The sequence below is a fragment of the Tupaia chinensis genome, unplaced genomic scaffold (genome assembly GCF_000334495.1).
Source record: "Tupaia chinensis unplaced genomic scaffold, TupChi_1.0 Scaffold000101_1, whole genome shotgun sequence".
In the NCBI taxonomy this organism is placed as follows: Eukaryota; Metazoa; Chordata; class Mammalia; order Scandentia; family Tupaiidae; genus Tupaia; species Tupaia belangeri.
The window spans coordinates 3,351,775-3,368,316 of NW_006159565.1; positions in this window are offsets into that span (position 1 = coordinate 3,351,775).

Below are 16,542 nucleotides of genomic sequence, written 5' to 3' on the forward strand. Positions count from 1 at the left end.
TTGAAACTCATGCTGGGCACATGTGCGTGCATGCCCACAATCCCGAGAGAAGGGATTGTGACCTGGCATCCTCCCTGCGGGTGGGGGCTGGGATTCCGCATTTTCGTTCTTTCTGAATCTCTTTCTTTCTGTAAAATTGCAAGTGCACGTGCCCTATAACAAAAACCTAAAACACACACAAAAAAACCACAAAAAAAAAAAAAAAAAAAAAAAAAAAAAAAAAAAAAAAAAAGAAAGAAAGAAAGAAAGAAAAAAAGTATAATGTGGGGGACCAGAAGGTGGCGTGGTGGTTAAGTTTCTGGATCCCACATGGTCTACTCCGCTATTCGAGTCCTGGACCCATTAGCTTGAAAAACATGATTTGTGGTGTGTGCGCCCCAAGTCCTGACAGAGTGGAAGAGAAGGGATTGCAGCTTGGCCATCCGCCATGGGAAAGCTTTTTAACTCTCTGTCTCGGGAGTGCACACATTCTATGTCAAAAATCTGAAAAAAAGACGAAGACAAATGTACCTTGGTGTTTTCTGAGCCTGAGTTCTTTATCCCTGCTTTGTGTTCATAATGGCCATCGGAGCTGTTGAAGAGTGGGATATTTTGAAATAAATATTTGGTCTTTTTTCCTCCTTTCCTGCCATACAACTTCTGAAATTCTTGGAATTTGTGTGCTAATGAGGCGACCTGAGGGCTGGCAGCCCCTCGGCAGCTGCAGGAGGAGGGCTGGTCACCTGCCACCGGAGACTTTCTGCCCCACCCCCAACCTCCCGGGAGATCACCGATGGCCAATGATGTCATCAGTCATGCCTATATAATGAAGCCCCTGTAAAAACCCAAAGGACAAGGCTTGGAGAGCTTCTGGGTAGCAGGAAGCCAGGAGGTTCCTGGAGGGGGGCACACCAGGGAGAGTGAGGAAGCTCCTCACCCTTCCCCACGTGCCGGTGCTATGTACCTTTCATCTTCAACCTTTGAAATATCCTTTATGATAAACCGGTAGCCATAAGTAAATGCTTCCCCGAGTTCTGTGAACTGCTCTAGCAAAGGCACCTGAGGAGGGGAGGGGATCATGGGAACCTCAGCTTCCGGAGGCCCGGAATTGCTGCTAGTGTCTGAAGTGGGGGTGGTCTTGGGGCCTGAGCCCTCAACCTATGGGCTCTGACTTATCTCCATGGAGACGCATCAGAATGGAGTTGGATTAGAGGGCGCCCAGCAGGTGTCCGCGGCAGAACTGATTGCTTGCTTGCTGATGGAAGAAATCCCCACACATTTGGGGATCACAGAAGTGATCTGTGTTGATTGTTGAGTGGGAGCAGAGAAAAAGCAGTTTGTTTTTTTCTGACTCAAAGAGGATGAAATAAAATAGCAAATGTGGACCATGGAATTATTGGTCTCTATCATCATGTCCCCGGAGTAGCACTGATGTATAGCTACATCCTTGCGGTGGCTGTAAGGTCTGGGGAAAGGGAAAAGAAACATGGCGGAAACATCCCCGCAGGTAGGAACGCTCCTGTTTTCTGCATCTGACTCACCATCACCAACGGACTTTCCCATCCTTCAGCGTTTGCCGCGCCCGCCAAAGTTGAACAGAAACAGCAAACTTCATTGACTGGACAAGGCCCTATGGTGACCACCTATTGGACAATGGTCCTTTAAGAATGATCAGCACCCACCGTGGGCGTGACTCCCTTAGCCTCTGACCAGTCTGAGAGCCTTTTTGCAGAGTAAATTTTATTGGTTTTATTAAACCCCAAAGCCTGACTCTGGTATTTTTGCCTTTGCCGCCCTGACTTCTCCTCCACTCCCAAATCAAACCTAACAATGGCCTCATGGAGGCAGCATGTACTTCTTGCCTCCTGACGGTGGTCTTAGCCATGTGACTCACAGTGGCCAGTAGGGTGTCAGTAAATAAGTGAGGGCCTGAAGTGGACTAGTGCTGTTGGGCTCTTGCTCTTGAACTTTGGTCAGTGTACAGAAAATTATCCTTTAGATAGTTGCTGGTATCAGAGGTATGGGGGACATACTAAGCAGACTTGAACCCATTCTATGGCCTGCCGTAGTCCAATTTCGAACATCAAAATCTCACTTTCCCCATAGATGTTGTATGCTGTTGAGTTTTGTTACACAGCTTCATTGTGAAAATAGCTAACAGATACAATATTTATGAAAGTGCCTAGCACAGGTCTTGGCACATGGTAGAGGTCCAATAAGTGCCAGTTCCTGTCTCTCTTCATTGCATACACTAATATGAGAGCCCTGATTCCGATTCCTCAGATCAGACTTCTAGATGAAGGCCTTGTAGTGAGATTCATGTTGGGATAGGAGCTCCAGTTGGTAATGGGGCCCTGCCCATGATCCTTCCTCATGTGGCTTCCAGCATATCTTTGGTCAGAAGTGCGGACCTTTGTAACAGATGAGAGGTTTTTCCTATAAGGCATGTGCTCTCGCCAGAAAGAGAGAGACAGAGAGATAGAAAGTGAGAAATCACCCCCCAGGGGGGATGGCCATGCGGCAATCCCTTCTCCTCCATTCTCCTCTCGGGATCTTGGGCACGCACGCACACGTGCCCGGTGTTGAATTTAAGCCACCGGGTCCGGGACTTGAACCGCGGCTGACTACATGGGAGTTCAGCGACATAGCCATTATGTTAACTGCTGGTTCCCCCATTTCCTTCTTTAACTGCTCTAGCCTGTCTCCCATAAGCTTTTCTACACCACCGACCACAAAGACCTCTTTCCTTGACTACATCTCTTACGGCTCAATCTGTTTCTCATCATTTGTTATAGTTAAACTGTATCCTCCACAAAATGTGTTAAAATTTCATGAGCCACTGAACATGTTGAGAGGGTGGAGACTTACTCTGATGAATGTCAAAGGCTGGGGTTTTTGGGAACTGACTAGGCATCAGGGAGGGGATCCCATGGTTGAGTTCTGGGGGGGTTTATAAGGAGAAGGAATGAGACAGTCATGCCTTGCTTACTCAAGCTCCTGCTCTCCACCACGTTACCCCCCAGCAAGAAGACCCTCCCCAGTTACGGCCTCTGGACCTTGGGATCTCCAAACCCTGAGTCGAATAAACCTCTATCCCCTTAAATTACCCCAGACTCGAATATTTCCTTTATCAGTAAAAGAACAGACTAGAACACCATCCCATTTCTCACCTGCCTTCTTTAATGATAATTCTAATGTGAGTCAACATTTAAAAATACCAATTTCAGGAGTCAGCAGGTGGCATGGTGGTTAAGGCTCTGGATCCCACATGGATGACTCTGGAGTTTGAGTCCCAGACCTAGCAACTTTGAAAAGTATGGTGGGTATGTTTGTGTATGCCAAAATCCCAAGAGAAGAATGAAGGTGAAAGGATTGTGGCATGGCCATCCCATGCTGGGGAGTGATTTCTCACTTTCTCTCTCTCCAGAAAGCATGAACTTAAAACAAACAAACAACAGATAAATAATTGCACGTCAGGCATAGTGCTAGGTGCTTGACATAAATGTTTGCTTAAAAGTCATTACATCCAAGACAGATAACATTAATGCTTCATTTACAAATGCCTAATGATTCTGAGTTTTATGTGAATCGAAGTTTCAAAAGCTGACTAGTTATTTAAAAAAAAAAAAAAAAGAAATGTAAAAAGTCTTCTTAAGGTTTAGATCATGGTCTTATCCACATTTTATGTGTAAGGAAACTACGGTCCACAGAGAGTTGGTCACCGTCTTATGTGGCAGAGGTGCTACCCAAACCCAGGTTCACCTGACCCCAGAGCCACATCCTTACCCCAACCCTGTGCACCCCGCTTGGTCTCTCAGACTAGACTGTAAGGCCTCTGAAGGCAGAAGCTGTGTTCTGATGCTCTTGGTCAGACTAGACTGTAAGGCCTCTGAAGGCAGACGCCGTGTCTGATGCTCTTGATGGGCCCAATATCCACAGTAGACACATGGCTGACATGTGATGGTTGACCAGAGCCCCAGGGGTCAGGCAAAAGGGTATTGATATTAGGGCCCCAGTTTCCTGGCCCTCTTGGAGAAACATCCGACACCCTGAGTAGACCCTGTGCTTCGCAGTCTGCATCTCACAGTCTCCCCATCTCCCAGCCACCCTGAGCTAATGCCTACCTCCTCCATGCTTCCATGAATGTCTAAAAAGCACGCTGTATCTCTGGGTGTCCTGGTAGGTGTCAGGATGCTTTCGGGTGCAAGCAACAGGAACCAGGTTTGAGCGCTGTGTCCTTTCCCTTCCATTCTCTTTGTCTGCCCTCTTCTGCAGACCCATTTATTTCCGGCTGACTTCCCCTGTGTTCTGAGCCTCCACACCCTCCAGATTGTCTCTGTTCCCAGTTGCAGAATAACTGGATCAGTTCGGCACCACCCCTTGTTGCATTCCACAGGAATCCCAGGTGTTAAGTGACTTGGGTCTGGGTTGTTGTACCAGCCACCATGGCAAGGGAGCTAGGACTGGCTGCACCAGGCAGGACGCTGGGACTGAGCCAGGGTTAGACACTCACCATCTTTGAGGTTGCCAGGCCCAGGGAGGGGCAGGAGGACATTCGGGAGCAAGCACAAGTCTAAATGAAGGGGTAACATGGAGGAAGGAGTAGGGTGGAGGTCCGAGAGGCTGCAGGAAGGGGCAAGCATTCTCAGTGGATTCCCAGCCAAGGCAATGTCCTGTTACAGCCCATGTCCCCTCAGGTTCCTCATCAGCCCCAGGCAGGAGCACCCTTTCTCTACCGTAGGGCAGTCTTTCACTGGCTTGGCTATGTCTGTCGGGGGTGGATCCTCCTGAATAGATCCTGCAACAAGGACTCCTGTGACTGATTATCAAGGGAGTGTCCCCGGGGAGACTAGGAAGAGGGTGGAGGAAGCAGGTGATCTCAGACCAGGTCTCACAGAGGGTGGCCTTGGCCTGGTTCCATAGGGGAGCTCTGGAGGCTGCTGGGCACCTCTGGGCTTTCTTGACCTGAGGCTAGGAAGCTGAACTCTCAAACTCTTCCTGGCAAGAGTCACTAGCAAGATTTCAGGTATGGGAGGAGAATGTAGATTTCCAGGCACCTGGGCTTACTATCACCCCAAGCAAGGTGGCTTCAATAGACCGAGGGAAGTCCTCGAGGAAGTACCCCAGGTCTACACTGCAGGCAGCAGAAGCACTTCAGAGCTGAGAGAGGCTACAAAACGAGGAAAAGAGGGACCAGCAGTTAGCATAATGGCTATGTCACTGGACTCCCATGTAGTCGACTGCGGTTCAAGTCCTGGACCCGGTGGCTTAAACTCACAGCAGGCGCGTGTGCGTGTGTGCCCAAGATCCTGAGAGGAGAATGGAGGAGAAGGGTTTACAGCATGACTATCCCCCCTGGGGGGTGATTTCTCGCTTTCTGTCTCTCTGTCTCTCTCTGTCTTTCTGGCGAGCGCACGCGCCCTATAGCCAAAACCTCTCAAAAACAAAAATAAACAAACAAAGAAAAACAAGAAAAAGAGACCCTGGAGTGGACGGAGAGCCCACACAGTCGCTCCGGGCTAGGGTATGTGTGTCAGCGCTCACCCAGAAACCAGGGTCTCAAGCTCTGGCCCTCAGCCCTGGCTCGACTCCTAGATGCGCTTTGCTTGCCTCACAGAGGCTGCCTCCTCAGTGCTTCTGAATTTTTTGTCAACTTTAAGTCTCAGGTGATTTTTACCACAAAATTCAGATTTCTAGCTCCTCTTGACAAACAGATGTGTCACCAGAGGCCCACGTATCCACATGGCCATGTTTGATAGCTGCTGCAGAGTTCGCCTAACTCAAGCAATTTTTCCTGCTAGCCCTGGTGCCACAATCCCCACCATTCTCTATTGTGTCTCCAACACTTGCACTATCATTGTCTTTCTAGGACAGTTAAGAGGAGGGAGAAATACTTTTGTACACACATCTCTCCAGTGGAGGAAGAATACACAGCCCGAGGGCGGTCAATACTGCTACAAGGCGTGTCTGCCGACTACTGCTGGAGGTGTCCCCGCAAAGCCTCTCTCACAGCACCCGCTGGGTCCCTCTGGCATGTGAGTTCACTCCTCCTGCTCTGAACTGTGCGTTCCCACCAGACTCGCTTTTCCACCGAGATCCAGCTGCTCTCTGCCCTTCCCCCGCACTTGGTGAACAGCAGCTGCGTTTCCCCTCCCAGCTCTCCAAGTGCTGATTTCATCTCTTTCCCGATCAAAGTTTGGGGCCAGGAGGGAAAGGGCTTGGCAGAAAATCAACATGCAGTGGGAAGAAGACGACGACACGGAGAAAGCAGATGCCAAACAGGGGTCCAGGCTGACGGTATTAAACAAGGACTGAGCCCAGGCTCTGGAAACCCCAAGAGGCAAGCACCCTCCACCCTGGGAGGCCAGGCAGGGTGCAGGGCTCTGGGGGATTTGCTTCTCAGAGCTGTTCTCAGCAGGCTGAGTGAGGCTCGATCCCAGAGTTCTTTTTTTTTTTTTGGAGAGGTTTTCGCTATAGGAGGCGTGCGCTCGCCAGCCAGACAGAGAGAGACAGAGACAGAAAGCGAGAAATCACCCCTCGGGGGGATAGTCACGCCGCAATCCCTTCTCCTCCATTCTCCTCTCAGGATCTTGGGCACGCACACACACGTGCCCGGCGTGAGTTTAAGCCACCGGGTCCAGGATGCAAACCGCGGTCGACTACGGGGAAGTCCAGCGACATAGCCATTACGCTAACTGCTGGTTCCGATCCCAGAGTTCTTTTTGCCAGTCATTTCTCTCTTTGGTGTCACTTGAGAGGGGTGAAGACAAACCAGGGCAGGACAGGGGTGGAGGTAAGACCCCAGGGGCCCACAGCAGCAGATTGCAACCCCCCAACTCAGTTCTATGGGCAGACTTCTGAGCACTTACGTTATACCTAACGGTGTGTGTGGGGAGTGATTCAAAAAGCTCATTCAAAATTGCAATTGAAGTGCAAGTTTATTTTGATGCAAAAGAACATTGAAAACCATGCATAGTGTTCTCACAGTACACATTTTCCATGAATGTTGTTTATAACTTTCTTTCTTCCATGAGCAAAAGAGAGAGAGACAGAGACAGAGATAGAGAGATAACAACCCTAAAAGAGCCCTGCGCCATGATCCAGCTCCAGCCCACCCCAGGGAGGTCTCTGGATGCAAACCCAGAATCTTCCCATGGGGTCATCACAGAATATTGCCTTTATTGCTGTGCCAGCATCTGGTCCTTCCATGAGATTGGGTTTTTTTCTTTTTTGGTAAGGTTTTTGCCATAAGGTTTGTGTGCTCACTGGAGCGAGACAGAGAGATGACCCACTATCTTCCCCACCACAGGGAGAGAAAGCAATAAATCATTCCCCAGAGGGGTCTGACCTTTTTCCTCCATTCTCTTGGGATGGGGCACACACCTCCGGAGTGATTTTCAAGCCACCAGGTCTGGGATTAAAACTGCAGTCAACTCTGTGGAAACCCAGTGCCTTAACCACCATGCTGGCCCCTGCATGGGTTCTTGAAGTTCCCTCCTGTGTAGACTGTCCTGGGGATGTGAGGAGTCTTGGGAGGTGGTGAGGTGGTTAGGGGACAGCCAAAGGCAAGGCAAAGCAGGCTCAGGACCAGTGGGCCCCTGGGATGGGTAGCTCGGGTCAGGAGGAGCTGGAGTCACCGTCCTCACTACTGCTGTGCCCGGTCTCCTTCCTGGGGGTCTCACACTGTCCCCACTACCACCCCAGCCACAGCAGCCTCCTTGTTCTTCTTGTCAAAATCCCCCTCCCTCCCCAATCCAGCCAAGCCAACAGCTCTGACAGCTTGGAAAATTCCTTTCTCCTTCACTACACCAAAAAAAGATGGACATTTTCCAGAAGGAGCACTGCACCAAGATCCAAAGGGGAAAGCCCAGGCGGAGGGAAGCAGTGAGTTTACAAAGCAAAGATTCCTGAGTCCAGCTTGACCAAAGTTCTCGCAGAAAAGCTGCCTGGTGGGCCTGCTGGAGGAGGTGTTTGCTCCTGGAATTCTTTGACTGGGCAGGGCCTGGGATGGAGGCCAGCAAGTGCAGACACAGTCCTGGGTGGAGACGTGACTGGGAGCTGCTTCCAGACTGGCGGAGACCTCAGTGCTTTGCAGAGGCTGAGTGGGGTGTATGGGAAGGGGCTCTGCATATTCTTACCCTGCCCTGGCTGAGCCAGGCCCTTGTAGCAGCCCCCAGCTTTCTTGAGTCTTGGCCTAGCCCTGCCCCTTTCACAGGGAAAGCTCCGAATTTCCTCCTTTGCCCTTTTCTTGGAAGTTACTGACTCCTGGCTCAGGATGACCCCCTATTCCCCCTCCCCCCCATCTCCCTCTGTCCATTTTCCAAAGCACATTCACAGGGTTTCAGGCTGGTTCCACCCCAGAGCTGCCATACTTCCCTGGGCCCTCCAATGGGTCAACAGGCTCACTGGGGTTCCCTGTTTCAAGCCCGAATCACTTTTGGAGTCCCCCTGATATTTGATTTTTGACTTGAGAGACTCAATTTACCCTTAGGTAAGCTATGGCTGACCTTTCCAAGTATAACGACTGTAAAAATGTTACTTTAAAAAAAAGAGAATACAGGGACCCGCAGTTGGCATAATGGCTATGTCACTGGACTCCCATGTAGTCGACTGGTTCAAAACCCAGACACAGTGGCTTAAATTCACACTGGGCACGTGTGCGTGCATGCCCAAGATCCCGAGAGAAGAATGGAGGAGAAGGGATTGCGGCGTGGCCATCCCCCCGGGGGGTGATTTCTCGCTTTCTGTCCCTCTGTCTCTGTCTTTCTGGTGAGTGCATGCACCCTATAGCAAACACTTCAAAAAAAAAAGAGAAGGGAATACCAGGGATCAGTAGTTGGCATAATGGCTATGTCACTGGACTCCCATGTAGTCGACTGGTTCAAAACCCAGACACAGTGGCTTAAATTCACACTGGGCACGTGTGCGTGCATGCCCAAGATCCCAAGAGGAGAATGGAGAAGGGATTGCGGCGTGGCCATCCCCCCGGGGGGTGATTTCTCGCTTTCTGTCCCTCTGTCTCTGTCTTTCTGGTGAGCACACACGCCCTACAGTGAAAACCTCTCAAAAACAAAACAAAACAAAAAAAGAATACATGTGCATTTTAATGTAATCAAACATGAACCGGAAGTGGCTTCCATTCACGTCTCCCTTTCCCTCTCCATAGGCAACCACCATGTCGTTCATCTTCCAGAGATATTTTATGCAAACACACACACACACACACACACACACACACACACACGGAGTTAATAGATTTTGGAGATCATTTCATATTAGCACATAAGGTATTTCTTTATCTTAAAAAATGGCTGTTAGTATTCCCTTGTAAGGGTGTACATTTTTTTAACCAGTTCCTTGTTGCCAAGCATTTGGGTTGCATCCAATCTCGCTGTCTCCGGAAACTTTGTAACTATGTTTGGCATGCATGCTCATGTGTCTCAAGAGTTAGTCCTGGAAGTGGGATGGCTTGGCCAAAAGTTGTTCATTTAAAAATTTGTATAAATATTGTCAAAGTGCCCTATAGAGGAACTGAACTGATTGTTCTGGTCAGTAATAGCTTAGTGTCTGTTTCTCTATATACCCACGCCAACATAAAATGCCACCAAACTTTTTGCCACTCTAAGAGTGAAAAGTAATTGGTATGCAATAGTAACTATTTTTGGTTTAAAAAATTTATTTTTGGGCCAGCCTGTGGCGTGGTGGTTAAGGCAGCTGGATCCCATAGGGCTGAATGCGTGGTTCATCTCGGACCCAGCAGCTTGAAAAATATATCAGGGGCATGTACACGCATGCCCAAAATCTGGAAGGAGGGAGAAATGGAGGAGAAGGTGTGACCATGCCCCTTGGGGGTGCTTTCTCAGTCTCCCTCCAAACTACTGTCTCCCAGAAAGTACACATGCCCTTTGACAAAATTTTTTAAAAAATTAAGTTTCTTTTTTTCATGAGAGAAATAGAATGACAAGCACCCTCAGCAGGGCCTTACACCACCCACCGTCTTCTCAGCTAGCCAGGATCAGGGGTGCACGCGCCCAACATGTACAGGTCCCCCAGAAAATGCAATGTGCAGTCTTCCGATGTACCCACGACACTCCAGTGGGTGTTGCTGCTGCACCCTGACCTGGCCCTGTTTCTGCTTTTCATAGAAGTGTGGCCAAGCATCCTCATCTAGGTTTAAAAGTCATTTGCTGGGCCAGCTGGCGGCATGGTGGTTAAGGCAGCTGGATCCCACATGGCCGACTACGCAGTTCTGGTGGCTGGAAAAACACACTGGGTGCCTGTACATGTGTTCCCAAAAACCCGCGAGGAGAATGGAGGAGAAGGGATTGTTCATGGCCATCTCCCGTGGGGGTGTTTTCCCACTTTCTCTTTCTCTGTCTTTACAGCAAGAGGATGCACCCTATAGAAAATTTAAAAAAGAAAAAAATTCATTTGTAAGTTCATCAGTATGAACTTCGGTCTCTCCTTTGTTATGTTTTCCCGTTGAGTTGTTGGTCTTTTTCTTATCGATCTCTGGAAGTGCTTTATGTAGTAAGGGAATTGACCCTTGCCAGTCATGTTTTTAGAAACACTCGTTTCGCTTTGTTGTCTTTTGACTTATATCTGGCATCTGAATTAAAAAACAACTTTTTAAACAATTGCCAGAGGGCACACATGTGTACCAGAGAGTGACAGAGAGAGTGAAAGAGAGCGAGGGAGTGGGAGGACGTACCCTCCAACAGGGATGTGCCATCGCATCAAAATCCCTTCTCCTCCATTTCTCCATCCTGTTGGGATCTGAGGGCATGCGCACACGTGCGCGCGCGCGCGTGCACACACACACACACACACACACACACACACCGTGTGTTTTTCATGCTACCAGGGCTGGGACCCAATTGTGATTGGCCATGTGGGATTCAGCTTTCCTAACCATTAGGCTATGGGGCTGGCACTGCGTTTGTAATACATTTATATAATCAAATTTATTATTTTAAAAACTACCTTCTATGTTTTGTATTCTCAGAAAGGTTTTTCTCACTTTGAGATTATAAAGAAAAAAGTGTTTTATTTTTTCTGATACTTACAGTTTTAACATTTAAATTCCTGAGGAATTTGGAATTTATTCTGATGAGAAGAGTAAAGTAGGGATTCAGCTTTAATATTTCTCAGTCCACCATCCAGACACCCCAGGGCACTGGGATCTTTTGAATAACCTATCTTTTCTCCACTGATACAAATGATGAAATAAGTGCTCCTTAAATATTTCTTTAGCATGTATTTAACAGGAAGGCAGAAGGAAGGATGGTGGCTGGAGGCTGCCTTAGTCTCCACCCCATCTTCTTATTTTTTAAAGAGCTATTAATTTAATGTAACTATTTTATTTGACGAGAGAGAGAGAGAGAGAGAGAAAGTGCGAAAGCAATCTGCCAGGTCTGGGATTTGAACTGTGGTCAACCATGCAGGAGTCTGAGAGAGAGAGAGAGAGAGAGAGAAATATAGGGAAAGTAAGAAAGCAAGTCCTTAGTCTGGGACTTGAACCATGGTCAGCCATGGGAGAGTCCAGTACCTTAGCCACCGTGCTCCCTGTTGATTGATTTGTATTTGATTTGTATTTGTTTCATGAGAAAGAGAGACAGAGGATACAGAGAAAGAGCGACATCCTCCACAAGGTCTTATGCCTCAATCCACCCCTACCCTCGGCCAGTCAGATCGCTGGGCTGTGCAGACACCCGGGGTGTGCAGGGAGGGCTGGGTCACCGAGCCCACGGGATTCGACCCCACAGAGCGTGGTGTCAGGACTACACCATGCTGGTCTCTTTTATCTCTATATTTTCTTAAATAGCTCAGTTCGGAATCCAACTTTGCACACTCTACTCAGTAAAGCAGCAGTCCCGTGGCTGGAGAGTCTCTCTCCTTAGAAGGCAGCTTAGAGAAGGCTACCACTGTTCAGTCCCCCTTCCCCCTCCACCCCTTGCAGCCTCCCTGTCACCTGAAGAGCCCTGGGAGGGGTGAGTATCTCTCCTCCTCGTATGTCCAGGTTGTTGCCCTGGTGGGCTTCCTGGCTGCCCAGAGCCCAGAGGGCTACCTCTTCAGGTCCCTGCTGGGGGCTCCTTTCTATACCGAGAGTCTAAGATTAAGGGACTTATTTCATCGTCAGAGCACACTGTGTGTGGATACTCATTTTCCCACTTAAACAAAAATTTTTTTTTCTTTTAAGAAATAGTTTTGCTACAGGGCACGTACACTTGCCTGAAAGACAGAGAGACAGAAAGCAAGAAATCACCCCCCAGGGGGGATGGCCATGTTGCAATCCCTTCTCCTCCATTCTCCTCTCGAGATCTTGGGCACACACGCATACACACCCGGCATGTTTCAAGCCACCAGGTCCAGGACTCAAACTGTGCTTAACTACATGGGAGACCGTGAATGTAACCATTACACCATCCGCTGGTCCCTATTCTCCCACATTTCAGGGGTAAAGCAAACTCGGCGTGGAGAGGCTGCCTACATGAGACGAAAGTAACACCGTTGGAATCCACCCCACCCAGGCCACCAGTCCTCCCTCAGCCCTGCCTGCCCTGCCTCTGCCACAGGAAAAAAGAATGCCCATTATAACACTCGCTCTTTAAAGGCCACCTGGATAATTGTTTTCTTTTTCTACATCCGAGCTATTCATAGAAAAATGACTTTAGGTTGGCGTGTGAAAAAGGTCAGGACATTACACAGTTGGAAATATTTATGTGCTTGGAAAGAACGAGAATTCTCGGACCATGTAGCTTCCTCAGCCTCTTCGTGGTGAGGCGGTTCACGGGTTTTGTGGAGTCAGAAGTTAGTGATATTTTGCTGATGGTAACCGTAGGAGTGGCGATGGATGGGCAGGCCACCAGGCTGGATGGAGGGCGCGTGCACGCTGGGTGCGTGTGCGTGCGTGCCCAAGATCCTGAGAGGAGAATGGAGGAGAAGGGATTGCGGCGTGGCCATCCCCCCTGGGGGGTGATTTCTTGCTTTCTGTCTCTATGTCTCTCTCTGTCTGTCTAGCGAGCGTACGTGCCCTATAGCGAAAACCTCTCCAAAATATGAATATGTTACAGGCAATCCAACACTTTGTAAATTTTGCTGTAGAGCATGCGTGTTCACCAAAGAGAGACAGAGAGAGAGGAAGTGAGAAAGCATCCCCCGGAGGAGACGGCCATGCCGGCAATCCTTTCTCCTCCATGCCCCTCTCGGGATTTTGGATACGCATGCACATACACATGAACACGAGCCCAGCGAGTGCTTCCAGTTGCTTGGTCCTGGACTTGAACCATGCAGTCGACCTTGTGGGGTCCAGCCACCTTGACCACCACGCCACAGGCTGGCCCGACAGTCTGACACTTTGCAGGCATGTCTGTGTGTCTCTTTTAGCGTCGTGAACCTTTTCGTATGTAACCCTTATCATGCCCAGTGAATTTAACACAGGCAACATCCAGTCCCTCTATGTGGCCCCAAAGCACACATGCCAGTCTTTCCAGTCATGTCCACTTCCCTTTCAATCCAGGAACCAGCCAGTGCCCTTCGGTTTGGCAACGTCCATCTCTCCGTGGCGATTCTCGCCGTCTGTCCTCGTCTCCGTTGTCTGGCATTCACTTGGCGCAATGCGCCTCTGTTTGGATTGGACTGAACATTCCTTCTGATGAGATTGAGGGTCAACCTTTTTGGGAAAGAATTCATCTTAATTTTTACTTTATCTTTGGCTAACTGATGGACTCCCATGAAAGAAAATTCAGGAGGTATAACCAAATACTAATGCTCTCTCCTTCTTCTGTCCCCGTTCCTTTCCTGGGAGGCAGACCAGGTTCCCTGTTCTGTGTCTCCCCAAGACAGAACAAGAGAAGTGTTCACAGCAGCTGGATAACGCCGTCTCTGGATAATTCACTGAGTGGTGTGTGTGCATGTGCCCCTCGTGTGCCTACCAGCCTTGGGAGGCTCTTGAAGGGCCATCTGCAACTTCTGTGACCCCAGGATCCAGCACTCTGGCCTCACTGTTCTCTGTCCTTGCCTGCAGTGGCCCCAGCATGAGGGCCTCACTGTCTCCCCCTCCTCCCCCCCAGCCCACCCATGTGCTGTTCCTTCTCTCTTGACACGTCTTATCCCACTTCACCCCACACTTCTCGTCCTGCAGATTTTGGCTCTCAGTTCCCTGGGAAGCTTTCCCCTCGTTCAGGGCAGGGTTACATCACCCCATAATGCCCTCTCAGGACACCCTGCCCCACCTCCTTGTTCTGGGGAGGAGCCACTGCATCTACTTTGGGCACCAAGCACAGCACCTGGCACATACGGGCTTCCAGTGAGTACGTATGGCAAGTGTGACTGTGAATCTGTCCCATCATGGCAGGAGTGGTCAGAGCCAGGGTTGGGGCTGTGGGTGGAGGAGCCCTCCAGGACTGGCAGCTAGAGAAGCTTCTCCAGACAGTCCAGCAGTAGGCCAAGCCAGGGTCCAGATGATTCTCCAAATGGTCCAGCAGTAGGCCAAGCCAGGGTCCAGATGAACAAGCCAATGATCCTGGTGGCTGCAATGGGGCCAGCTGGCTATGGCCATGGGCAGCAGGCTCCCACTGTGCCAGACCTGAGAGCTGGCATCCCCTGAGGGATGAGGGAGCTCTGGGGGAGAGGAGAGAAGCACCAAGGCCTTGGATCAGGAGCAAGGTACCACCCGAACAAGGCTGGAGACCTGGGGTTGGGGCTGGGGTGTGGCCAATGGTTCTGGAGAAAGACTAAACGGATGGCAGGGTCTTGGCTGCCGGAGTCCTGCCTGACCCCACTGGGTGCTCAGGGAGAGGCCTCATGGCAGAACCAGCAAGGTTAATGGAAGTCTCCCTCGAGTGTCCGGAGCCCGTGGAAACCACAGAAAGTCTACACTAAGCTTCACGCCGCTGAGTTCTACAGTGCGCCCTGGGCCAGGAAAGGTTGCCCAAGGGAGGAACAGAGCAACCTCTGCAGATTTCATATCTTGGGCCCGAGACTGAGGGGAAGACCGAGCTCACCAGCAGCACCTGCCCTCTCCCCTACTTCTCCCCGTGGCTAGAGGCAGGAGGATACCCCCAAAGGAGGATGTTCACGGGACAAGGGAGCACTTCAGCGGGGCAGTAGTGCATGAAGGTGCTTTTCATTTTATTTTTTAGATTTTATGGCAACTTTTGCTACCATGAGTGCCATTTTTTTTGCAATTGCCAGAACGCACGTGTGTTTACCAGGCTGGGGGGTGGGAGGAAGAAAGTACCCTCACCTCCCACTGGGGCACAATCATGTCACAGTCTTCTCCTCCATTTTTTTTTTCTTTTTTTGGAGAGATTTTTGCTAAAGGGCACGAGTGCTTGCCAGAAAGACAGAGAGAGACAGAGAGACAGAAAGCAACAAATCACCCCCCAGGGGGGATGGCCACATCGCAATCTCTTTTCCTCCATCCCCCTCTTGGGATCTTGGGCACACACGCACTCACACTGGCGTGAGTTTAAGCCACCGGGTCTGGGACTCAAACCGCGGTCGGCTACATGAGAGTCCAGTGACATAGCCATTACGCTAACTGCTGGTCCCTCTCCTCCATTTCTTCATCCCATCAAGATTCTGGACATGCACACATATGCTTCACACTGCGGTCAGTCTCACAGGGTCCTCCTAACGCACAGAACTTAACCACTGCACTATGGGCCAGTCTTTATTTCTACATTTTTATGAAAGAAGAAGAAAGAAAGAAGAGAGAAAGAACAAAAAAGAAAGAAGAAAGAACGAAGAAAGAAAAAACCTTTCAAACCTTTTAAAGGTTCTCTCCTGAGAGAGTACTGAACATTGACTGCATGTTGGGGTCACCTAGAGAGCTCTGAGAACACTGAGGCCCACAGAAGGCATGTCCTGCTCAGACGCTGCTCCTCAGCCTGGGACCGCATGGGAGGCCCAGCTTTGATTCCCATATAACCCAGGGGCTGGTTTATAGTCCTGGTGAGATGAGCGAGGCTGAGGCAGGAGAATGGGAAGCTCAAGGCTGATCTGGGCCGCAGAGCGAGCCCCTGTCTGGGAAAGAGCTGGATATGGGGTACGTGCCCACAGTGCCAGCTGAGAGGCCGAAGTAAGAACCTCTCAAGAGCAAGACGCTGTCATTAGGGGAAGAAAAGGGACTGTCCCAGCCTGGATGGCACATTGGCAGCAAGCTGGACTGCAGTACCGGAGGCCATGTGACCGACTGCCAGTTTGGATCCCTGGCCAGGTTACCCTGAAAATTATTGGGTGTGCTCACAGGTGGTCAAGACCTGATGAGTGGACGACAGGAGGAAGGGGATCACAGCAAGACCGGACCCTGCCAAAGGTGCTTTTCTCTCTGTCTCACGTGTGCCTGCACTTTCTATATCATGGCTTAAAAAAATAAGACTTAGGGGAACCAGCAGTTAGCGTAATGGCTATGTCGCTGGATTCCCACGTAGTCGACTGCGGTTCGTGTCCCGGACCCGGTGGCTTAAAACTCACGCCGGGCGCGTGTGCGTGCGTGCCCAAGATCCCGAGAGGAGAATGGAGGAGAAGGGATTGCGGCGTGACCATCCCCCCTGGGGG